General features: G+C 37.3%; 1 long non-coding RNA gene across 13 annotated transcripts; it reads left to right on the top strand.

The window, feature by feature from the left end:
• The first annotated feature begins 7,415 nt into the window (after nt 1-7,415).
• On the top strand, nt 7,416-10,068 carry LOC131650586 (uncharacterized). Of its 13 annotated transcripts, XR_009298319.1 has the most exons (8): nt 7,416-7,613; nt 7,688-7,741; nt 7,846-8,183; nt 8,261-8,287; nt 8,377-8,445; nt 8,953-9,303; nt 9,390-9,851; nt 10,018-10,068. It is a non-coding gene; the product is annotated as an uncharacterized LOC131650586 (long non-coding RNA). The 13 variants fall into 13 exon arrangements; XR_009298314.1 differs by having other exon boundaries at nt 8,377-9,303; XR_009298317.1 differs by having other exon boundaries at nt 7,846-8,287.
• Nucleotides 10,069-11,881: the final 1,813 nt, after the last annotated feature.

Below are 11,881 nucleotides of genomic sequence, written 5' to 3'. Positions count from 1 at the left end.
GAGAAACTTCATTCAGATTCTTCGCAATCTTGAATGCAGTCACCATCGGACCCCATCTTCTGGGTAAGCTTCTGATGATCTTCTTTACATGATCAGCCTTGGTGTATCCTTTGTCAAGAACTCTCAATCCAGCAGTCAGAGTTTGAAATCTCGAAAACATCTTTTCAATGTCTTCATCATCCTCCATCTTGAAGGCTTCATACTTCTGGATTAAGGCAAGAGCTTTTGTCTCCTTGACTTGAGCATTTCCTTCATGAGTCATTTTCAAGGACTCATATATGTCATAGGCCGTTTCCCTGTTAGATATCTTCTCATACTCAGCATGAGAGATAGCATTCAGCAAAACAGTTCTACATTTATGATGATTCCTGAAAAGCTTCTTTTGGTCATCATTCATTTCTTGCCTTGACAGCTTCACGCCTCTGGCATTTACTGGATGTTTGTAACCATCCATCAGAAGATCCCATAGATCACCATCTAGACCCAGAAAGTAACTCTCCAGTTTATCTTTCCAGTATTCAAAGTTTTCACCATCAAATACCGGCGGTCTAGTATAACCATTGTTACCGTTGTATTGCTCAGCAGAGCCAGATGTAGATGCAGGTGTAGGTATAGTCCTTTCACTTTCATCAACCATCTTTTAAATGAAGCGTTTTTCTCTTCCTGAATCTTTTCTAAACACGGTTAAGTGCTTGCACCTTAGAACCGGCGCTCTGATGCCAATTGAAGGATAGAAAAACACTTAGAAAGGGGGGGATTGAATAAGTGTGACTTAAAAACTTGAGCGATAAAAATAAAATGCACAATTATTTTTATCCTGGTTCGCTGTTAACGAAGCTACTCCAGTCCACCCCCGCAGAGATGATTTACCTCAACTGAGGATTTAATCCACTAATCGCACGGATTACAATGGTTTTCCACTTAGCCGCAACTAAGTCTTCCAGAGTCTTCTGATCACAACCTGATCACTCCAGGAACAACTGCTTAGTTCACTCCTAAGACTTTTCTAGAGTCTACTGATCAACACGATCACTCTAGGCTTAGTTCACTCCTAAGACTTTCTGCTCAGCCAACTGCCAAGACTTCCTGCTCAGCCAACTGCCAAGACTTCCTGCTCAGCCAACTGCTAAGACTTCCTAGAGTATACTGATCAACTGATCACTCTAGTTCCTTACAACTTAATGTAATCTATTCAAGAGTTTACAAATGCTTCTAAAAAGCGATAATCACAACTGTGATATTTCTCTTACAATTTAAGCTTAATCTCACTAAGATATTACAACAGCAATGTAGTGAGCTTTGATGAAGATGAAGATTCTGAGTTTAGATTTGAACAGCGTTTCAGCAAGTTTGATATGAGTTGTTTTGGTGCAGAATCGTTAACCTTGCTTCTCATCAGAACTTCATATTTATAGGCGTTGAGAAGATGACCGTTGAATGCATTTAATGCTTTGCGTGTTCCGTACAGCTTTGCATTTAATGTTATACGCTTTTGTCAACTACCTCGAGCCTTGTTCACGCTGTGTCTACTGACGTAGCCTTTAGTAGCTTTAATGTTCCTTTTGTCAGTCAGCGTAGTCTGCCACGTGTACTTCCTTCTGATCTGATGTTTGTGAATACGACGTTTGAATATCATCAGAGTCAAACAGCTTGGTGCACAGCATCTTCTGATCTTCTGACCGTGAAGTGCTTCTGAGCGTGATACCATCTTCTGATCTTCAGTGCTTCTGATCTCATGTTCTTCTGATGCTTCCATAGACCCATGTTCTGATTCTGCTTCGACCATCTTCTGATGTCTTGCCAGACCATGTTCTGATGTTGCATGCTGAACCATTTGAGACACATCTTCTGAGCGCTGAATTATGCGTACTCTTTATATATATTTCCTGAAAGGGAAATTGCATTGGATTAGAGTACCATATTATCTTAAGCAAAATTCATATTATTGTTATCATCAAAACTAAGATAATTGATAAGAACAAATCTTGTTCTAACAGATATTACCTTTACGCATGGGAGATGGAGAAACATGCCCTCACATATCTTTGAATAAACATTTCAATACATTTGTGAGAACATAGATAATAATAATAAATAGAGCATATGCAACTACTCATAGTTGCAACCTATCCAATATATCAAGGACGCCAAGTTCCCTACGGATGTGAAAGAAGGGCTCGGTAGCTAGTGGTTTTGTAAAGATGTCGGCAAGTTGATTTTTGCTATCAACGTGCTCAAACATTACATCACACTTCTCAACATGATCTCTAAGGAAATGGTGTCGAATTTCTATGTGTTTAGTGCGAGAGTGCAAGACCGGATTTTTGGTTAAATTTATAGCACTTGTGTTATCACAAAAGATAGGAATATGATCAAGCTTGACATTGAAGTCAAGTAATTGTTGCTTGAGCCATAGTATTTGAGCACAAAAATTACCAGCCGCCACATATTCCGCCTCGGCGGTCGACAAAGCAACAGACACTTGTTTTTTGCTATGCCAACTGACCAAGGAATTTGAAAAGAAGTGACATGTTCCACTAGTGCTTTTCCTATCCAAGTTGCACCCGGCAAAGTCGGAATCTGAATATCCAACCAAAGAGCAATCACAACCTTTGGTGTCGTTTTTTTTACCTCCCCGTTTCACTTGGGAGGACGGCACGCTAGACCCTTCACGCGGAATTTGGAAGGAGAATGCGCTCGTGGCGGGATGAATTTTATTTCAGTTCTTCCTATGATAACACACGAACTTTTTAATTATCCTACGAAAGAGGAAGGGGAAAAAGATCTCAAATAAACCCTAGGAGTTTGCTAAGTGTGGGGATTCACCTAGACAAGAAATTCTGGAGTCCGGGAGGTCGGTTATACATAGGGAAGGTTTTAAGCACCCTACATATCCGTAGTACTCTACGGGAACATTCTCTGTGTCTATGTGTTTGTGTTTGTTGCTAGATGATTGGGAAAGTTTCTCCTTTGTGTTAGGAGAAGGAATTGAATTGAATTAAAAGACAGACAGACTGACTATTTTTAGTTTTTTATTAGCTCACTGAGATTCCCTGTGAACCTCATGCCTACATATCCCTAATGGAAGTCAGAGCTTTTTGTAGTTCGGAGAACTAATTAGGGAAATTAATTATTTTTGGTGCCTTGCTTAAAGCTCAAGGTTGAAGCTCGAATTAAATATCTGTTTACAATAAAGAGACATGAAATTATCTTTACAGAGAGGTATTTCTACTATTCCACCACAAACACTAAAAGAGTGACAGAAAAGCTGAATTCATTTCATTCAAGAGGGGGACCTTACTTGTGTATGTACAAGTATACCAGTCAACTGCGTCTTGAATGAAAGAAAGGTGCTCAACCAAATTAGGGAAAGTTACAACATGCCTGGGTTTACTGACAGAGCATGACTTTCAAAATCCTAAATGGGAGACTGATTAAAATTAAAATGTAATGTAATGTTTGTTTATTTGAATGTGGTGAGATAGGAGAAAGATCTCTCTATAGAGATAAGCTATGTCTTCCTACTGTTTGAAAGATTTGACTTTAGCTGGCTTGTATGAGGCCCAAGCTTGAGGCTTTTTGATTGATTTTTTATTGACTCTAGGAGATGACTCCACTGGGAATTAACTAAAGGAAATTTGTGTTCTGTACAAAGCCCAGAATTGAGGCTGACTCTAGTTGGAGAGTGTTTATTTGATGGATTTGATTTGGTGTTCTGTACAAAGCCCAGAATTGTGGCTGACTCTTAATTGGGGAATATATTATTTATTTACTGCCTTGTTTGAAGCCCAAGGTTGTGGCTGACTCTTACTAAGGAAGACATTGTTTTCTGCCTTGTACAAAGCCCAAGGTTGTGGCGGACTCTTAAAGAAACTGAATATGGATGACTCTATGGGGAAAAGATCCTAAAGGTTAGGAATCTCTTGACACAGGGAATGTAATTTTATCTGCCTTGTACAAAGCCCAAGGTTGTGGCTACTTGATGGTGAAAGACTCACTGGGGAGACTCTATTATCTGCCTTGTACAAAGCCCAAGGTTGTGGCGGACTCTAGATAGGGGAATACATATGAGTAGGGTTTTGACTCTAAGAGGAGTATGTGCCTTGTACAAAGCCCAAGGTTGAGGCTGACTTTTTAAAGAAAGAATGAATGAAAGACCCAGGTTTGAAGATTGACCTTATTGGTGATTTGTTTGAGTGGTTGACCTAAAGTAGACTCTACCGGGGAATTTGTCTTTTAAAAGCTTAATTTTGGAAGCTAACCCTTTCCAGGGAATTTGGATTTAAGGAGTGATTTTGGAGGCTGACCCTTTCCAGGGGTTTTGTCTCAGCTAGAGAGTTTTTATCTTTTGAAAGTTTTAGTTTTTGGAAGCTAACCCTTTCCAGGGAATTTTATTAAAATGAAGGAATTAATGGAGGCTAACCCTTTCCAGGGAATTTGGAAAGATGGCAGAAGGATTATCTATTTGAGACTTCTTGTTTAAAGCCCAAGATTAAGGTAGACACTGACTGAGGATATACAGATACGGATCCTAGACTCTGCTATGGAAGAAAATTATTGGAGATAAGGGTGACATAGACTGTCCATGTCTCTTATTCCAAAAGGTGTACTCAATACTGAGATTGAGACAATCTTAGCTTGTGTAAAGTCTGGTTTTAAGAATGGAAGAAACTCACCAGGATAGGCTAAAAGGTGACTAAAGACCTGTTCCTATGTTTATAAGAAACCTGATGGGTACTTGTATACAAGCTCAAGAGGAAGCTGGGAATGCTTTTAAGAAGCCTGTGGGTCCTTGTACAAAGCCCAAGAGGAGGCTAATCGAGGGTCATCGAGGGTCCTTGTTATAGCACAAGAGAAAGCTATGTGGTTTTGAACTTATTTTGGCTCTAAGCAAATGGGTAAGAGGTTTCACCGGGAATAATTCCTCTTGGTGGATGTGTCCTAGTTTTGGTTCTAAGGCTTTTTTTCAAGATGTTTCACCGGGAATAATTCATCTTGAGGGTTTGAACTAAAGATCTCTAATTAGGAAAGAGCCTTCACCGGGAAGACATTCTCAATCCTAGGCCATAGTCCTATAATATATATATATATATATATATATATATATATATATAGTTTAACTGTCCTAAGGTTACACTCAGACGTAGTCCTAAACAATATATAAACAATTTATATTTGACAGTAATTTAAATGAAGACTGTAAATTGAAAGCTATAAAGCCTAACCTGGATGGAGTGGAGGCCTTTGAAGATGTATGTACAAAGCCTTACCAGCAGTTTATTGTTTATTGATAACAGTTGAATATTTGTTATAAACAGTTAAAGGTTTTTGAAAACACAAGAAGTGAAGATGGACATAGGTCACATAGGTATCTGAAGAGTTTCACCGGGAATAATGCCCTTCAAATACCAGAAGAATGTTTTGAAAACAGAAAGAAGATTTTGTAAATACAGTTTTTGAAAACAAACTAAGAAAAGAAAAAGGTGTTGGGACTTACACTCTATTAGAGGCCCATTAAAAATGAATTACTGTTTATGATAAACAGTTGAGGAGATACAAGGTTTTGTTGTCAGAAAACCTGGATTGTCTGTTTGATCGGAGATTGAAAATAGTTTTGAAAATTGACAAAAGCCAACTTAATTAAAGTAAAGATGAAATCTATACCTAATTAAGACCTAAATGACTTAGGTTTTTATCACAAAATTATTCATACAATAATTACGTAAAAAAAAAAAACAAGTGAAAACATATATTTGAAGTATTAAGAAAACACTTAAAATACACCATTTTAAACCTAATAAAAATACATGAAATAAATAATATTTTTGTGATTTTTTTTATTGTTCATAAAATAGATATATTAGTTGACAAGTGTGTGAAAAATGAAGTTAAAATGAATTAATTTGATAAGTGAATTAAATGGTTTAAGTTATGAAGAAATTAGAGAAGAAAAGTGGTAAAAAATTGGTATTGGTCCTAGCAAGGCTTGAACCCACGCCCTTGATAACCACTTCACAAAACCTGACCAACTGAGCTACGCGCTCAGTTTGTAATATCACCACCACGAATTAGTTTTATTTTAAAAACCACCAGGAGATTCAAATTTGCGTGCCACCATAGTCATCTTCTTCCTTGAGCTCGTGAGAATTTGAATTTTCTAACTCTCTAGTTTCTCAACCAAATGGTATGATGTAAACATCAATCTTGCTCGTTTTTAGACGAGGAACATGATTATGGGTTCAGAATTTATTTATTCTAAGTGTAACTAACGAATTTCAGTATGAACACAAAGAACATATAAACCCTAATTTTAAAATTAAATGATGAACAAGATGAATAAATGAATGATGATAGAGGGTTTTTAATCCTCTGATGATGCTGAACAAACTGGTATCGAGATATATCAAGAAGAGTACTTAAATATGAGTGTTAGAGTTTGAAAAAATACCTCTGAAAATGGAGGTCGATGGCTATGGTGGAGAACTTCTGGCTATGGCTGAATGATCCTAAAAGCTTCCTGGGGACTCAGTGATGCTAACTGAATGCTTATTGCATCTTGAATGCTTCAGAATTGCCCTGCTCGACACCCTCGATTTGAGCTTCAAGTGAACATGGAGGTTGATGATTCTGCACTTACAGATAGGTTGCGACCATCTGGATAGCTTCACTACACCCTAAGGAACATGTTTGGATGCTTGGACTTGCTTGACACCTCTTGAATTGTGCTACAGACCTTCAACTGCTCGAGCTCCAAAATGGAAGGGACTATGGTGTTCCTCCACTTACAGAAGTGATCCAGGTGCTTGGATCACTTCTAATGAACCTCCTTGATGTGTTAGAAGGCTTACTTTCAAAATAAGAGCTCTGGTTTGAAGAAATCGATTCTTCTTGCCAAAGAACTTTTGAAAACCATAAGCATGAGGGAGAGAAAGAGAAAGCAAGAAGTAGAGTTGCTTTGGTGTGATTAATATGAAGGATGACACTTCTATTTATAGGCAAAAGGTTCAGAGCATTTGGATGTAGAGAGCTTGCTTAGTGAAGTAAGTTTGGTTTCTTAAGCATGAAGAAATTTCAAAGAATATCAAGATGTGATCATTGCATTCTCGAGCTAGCTTCCCATCCATTGATCTCTTGTGATCTTAGGGAACATTTCTGATGCAGAGTGTGATCCAATTGGTTGGCGAGAAGATTCCTTTGGTGATTCATCCATTTGCCATAAATAAACTACCTAACTAATAATATTACATGCCACTAAACACCCAAAATTGCCCTTAATGAAAAAATAATTTGGCCTTGATAATGCCCTTTTTAGTAATTTGCTAATTCAAAATATTATTCCAACCAATGACATAACTTCATTCCTCCAAATGGCACTCTCTTTTCAATTTTCTATTACCTCTTTCTTAACCATTCTATTACCCATTGGTTTTTCCCTTCAACTTCTCAAAATCAATACACCCATTCAAATTGTATCCACCGGTCTCATTTCTTAAGGTTGTACTTCACTTTTCCTTTTTCTCCTTCTCTCTCTGCATTGAAAAGCCAAAGCCAAGACACCAGGTTCATCGTCCCGAAATCATCATCGTTGCACCCTGAAATCATCATCACCTCTGGTAAGCTATCATTTTCTCTCTCTCATTCAAGCTTTCTTTCTCCTCAAACCCTAAAGGAGTGATTCTCTTTGCAGTCCCCCATTTCTCTCTCGTCTCCGTTTCTCCTTCCTCTGCTGCTTTCTCAAAAGGTATGTTTTGTTTGTTGGTTTTACCTAGATCCGTATTTTTCTGAGTTTCATTTATTCTTTCCACTATTTCACTTTTTATTGCAATTTTGTTTGAACAAATTTAGGGTTTCCGAAACGCTACGGAAATAAAGAAGGTGCACAATTGAAGAGATGAACCACATGTTAGAGATCGAAGAAATGGAAGGTTGGTTGTTGGATGAAAGTTTTTGTCAGAGTTCCTCTCCCAGTATAAGCTCATAAAACTCAAATGTTTTTTGTTTGCAAATTTTGTGCTTCCTACTTTTTATGTTGTTCTTAATGACTTCTCTTTGTTCAAGATTTCATACAGAAGCCGAAAAGTCATGTTAAAACTGGATCTGTGGATATCAGAGTCATGTCCATATACACTGCTCATATGGACCAAGTCAAATCCTGTTCACATTTTATTTGCTGATATGGCTAAGTGTGTATCTAAGTAAATTGTTTTTCTATGATGCAAAATATTCAAAGAATCTGAATAATCTTAATTTTTATTTGAAGGATAAAAGAGTTATGCAAGCTTTTGGGGTATTGCTTAATGTTAAGCTTGGAAGTCCTGCTATATATGGATTTTCATGTTCTGTGCTTGTGCTTAATATGTTTCAATTCAATGACAGGGAGATAATATATCTGGAAAGACTCCGTAGGGTAAAAGCATGAAGGCAGAGTTGGTAAACACTGCAATGGTAAGACTCCTCAAAGCATATGTCAAATATTGATTTGTGATTGACATTGGAAACACTTCGAAACCAAGTTCTTAAATTTTGCAATTTCAATTGTCAATTGATTTTTGTTCTTGTATGACTCCTTTCTTAAAGTTTTATTTGAAATATTTCCACTTTTCTTTGTGAACAAGATTGAAAATAAGTAAAATTGATGACATGTTGGTATAGGAGAGGAAATATTTCTACTTTTCTTTTTGAACTCCTTTCTTAAGATTTTATTTGTGTGTGGTGTACAAATCTCTCTCCTTCTGCAACTTGAATTATTTTTGTAAAGAGGAAATTTAAGTTCATTTAGCCGACCACACTTCGTTGGAAAATGCTTGGTCGTTGTTGTTTGGGAATTTAATTACATTTCAGCATCTGCTCACAAGTATATTAGCATTATTCATGCATTGGAACTCCTAATCCATTTTGATGTGACCATGATTTATAATGTAATCTTGCCATTTAACCTACACTGGGGTCCAGATCATTAAAACTTTGGATGGTGTTACAACTCTATGGATTGGAAGGTCTGCAAACTCACATAAGAAGCCATATTTCAATCTGGTATTGAGTCGTTCTCTACATTATTTGTTTCAAAGTCAAAACATGCATTTTCAAATGATTCATGTCTTAACTACTTACTGTATTTGATTCTCTGTGTGTGTCATGAAACATTTGCAACAAATTTATATACACAGGTCATTGCGCCTCGAACATTCTCTTTAGTTTGTTTTCAGCTATTGCCTCCCCTGAACTTTGATGATAATGGCAATAAACTGAACCATGATCTACTCGACTTAGTAAACTCAACAGGAAGTGTGTTCATAACACACGGTATGCATAAATTAACTTCATGGTTTTGTTTTCTTTATTACCTATGTAATATGTTCTTCTCCAATGATGATAAACAATATGCGTAGGCTCTATCAGGTGAGTACGTTCTACGTTTTGCAGTAGGAGCACCGTTGACAGAAGCGAGGCATGTCAAAGCTGCGTGGCAGATTTTGCAAGAAAAAGCTTCTGATCTATTATAGAGTTTATAGGATGAATTTTCTCTTGAGACATCCACCATTTCTTTTCGAGACATCATCGTTTCATATACCTGCATCAATTATATATACTGATTCATCATTGCCAATGATCAATAAAGTGAATAAACATACTCCAACAAGTTTGTAAATATTCATTTGTGACCTCTAATATTTTTTTGTGCCAATATGCATGCCTTCTCTTTGGATTTTAACATGTGATTTTGTTCTTTCTCGCATGAAACATTATCGTGGTTAACTTAATTTCAGTTATTTATAGGGATATTTCCCAGACATTATGACCCTCCCGATGGTTTCACGTTCGAGGTACATGATGTCTCCTCTCTTATTCAGGTAGAGATCTTTCATTTGTTAAGAATTTATTGGAAGAATACATTTAATACTATATTTCCCACTCTTCTAAATTTCATATAAAATTTATTGAAGGATGGAATTCTACTGTTTGACTATAATGTTGAAGAAAGAGTAATTGAAATTGCATTTGCTTCCTTAAACTCAGGTCATGTTGATCATACACTACCTTATGGATAGCAGAGTTTGGCTACCTGGGTACGAATTTATGCTATGTTTACACCCCTACTTCCATTTTCCAAAAGAATAAAGAAAAGAAACCTAAGTTTCTATTGTTATCCATTATCCACTCTAAATCCTTGCTAATCTTAATTGATGTGTGTTTCATGCTACACCAAAACAGGTTAATGCTTGTGGAGAATTTGGAGAGTCTTTGAAAGCTTGAAGCAGGTGCATGACAAAGGGCATTGAAAAGTGGATAGTCTTTGATAGCTCCTTATTGAAGCTTCTTTTTCCATTACTGATTGTATATGTCAAAATGTAGATTGTATATGTCAAAATGTACAGCCTCAGCAAACTGGTTTACCATATTCACTAGAAAGTAGTACTATTGACTTGGCTTGCGTGTCTTTCTAGCCTTTGGGTTATTTTGCTGTTAAAAAGTAGAAGTAGCGTTTGTACTTGGCTTGCGTGTCTTAGTAGAGTTTGTACTTTCTTTACATTATAAAATGCCCTTTCCTTTCTTTACATTATATTCTTCAGGTATCACATGAATAGCCTTTATACATTGATTCATGTCAATCCCCATTTCGGTTCTCATCTCATTCAAATCTTCACGGAGTTGTTCCATTATTAACTTTCGAGCACATAGCGGTGAGAAGTCAGATTTTGTTGTTGAACTCAGAATTTGAGAAAAAAGGGCCCCCATAAGCTTCTGAGAGAACCATGAAATGCATGATGGTATGAATGCATGTTTCATTTCTAAGGGATCCTAAAGCCTTTTCATACTTTTGTTTCTCTTTTATTCTCTTTTTTTTTTTTTTTTTGCATATAGTATCTTTTCTTTTTTTCTTTTCCATCTTTTCTGCTTTTCTACATTTTTTTCTTTCATTTCCTCTTTTTTTTGGAAATAGACATTAGAATCCCCCACAAATGAAGTGGATGAAGGAATGATGTTATGCAATGCAAAAGCATGGGAACAAGGTCCATATAATCTTAGTAGCATCTGTACAATCTCTGGACAACTGATGTAAAACCTCTGTGCAAGTCAAATGTCACAGGATCAAAGGTTCGACGCCCTTTTGAATACCAGAATATAAAGCACCATGAGAACAGACCAAATAAAGGTCCGACCTCAACTTTGAAGAAGCAATGGTATGTAGGAGTCAAGGTTTCCTGTCCCACCCCAATCTCACAGGTATGTAGTCTAGACACGGACAAGTGGTCCCTAATGGTCACTAGGGTCTACAGTTCCCATGGGATACAAAGTGTTTGAGGCAACAAGCGTGCCAGACACAATGTTCCAGGAAAGAACCTCGCCCAGTTGTGGTACCCCATGTCAAGCTCGATCATAGCAAGCGCTACGGGAGTCAACATGGGCATCCACGCTAATCCTATGTGTCACTGGCCTGGGTAGTGGGCCTTTTACCTCACAAAAACCCCCCACCTGCAAAACAAAGCAGAAAATATGTGGCCCCCACGGGGACCCATAATATAGTCCAGATGCATGATGTGCAAGCGGAAATAAACATGATATGCAAACATATATACAAGATGTAAACATAAAAACAAACAAAGAAACACCCAATAAAAGAAACAAAAAAAAGGCTAGGATCGACTCGCTAGGAATGGACCAGCACAGGTCTATCATAAATATCCCCAGCAGAGTCGCCAGCTGTCGCTACCGCGAAAAATGAATCAGAGTCGCCACTAATATATTTATCCCATAAGGAAAAGGAATACCAGGAAACCTAACTCAGAATAAGAACAAGGTCTTGCGACCAGAGAATAGGGCACGGGAGTCGGTTACGCAAGGGGAAGGTGCTAGAACCCCTCACGCCCATCGTACTCGA

Source organism: Vicia villosa, linkage group LG2 (assembly GCF_029867415.1).
Source record: "Vicia villosa cultivar HV-30 ecotype Madison, WI linkage group LG2, Vvil1.0, whole genome shotgun sequence".
Classification (NCBI taxonomy): Eukaryota; Viridiplantae; Streptophyta; class Magnoliopsida; order Fabales; family Fabaceae; genus Vicia; species Vicia villosa.
This window is presented reverse-complemented; position numbering and strand designations above follow the sequence as displayed.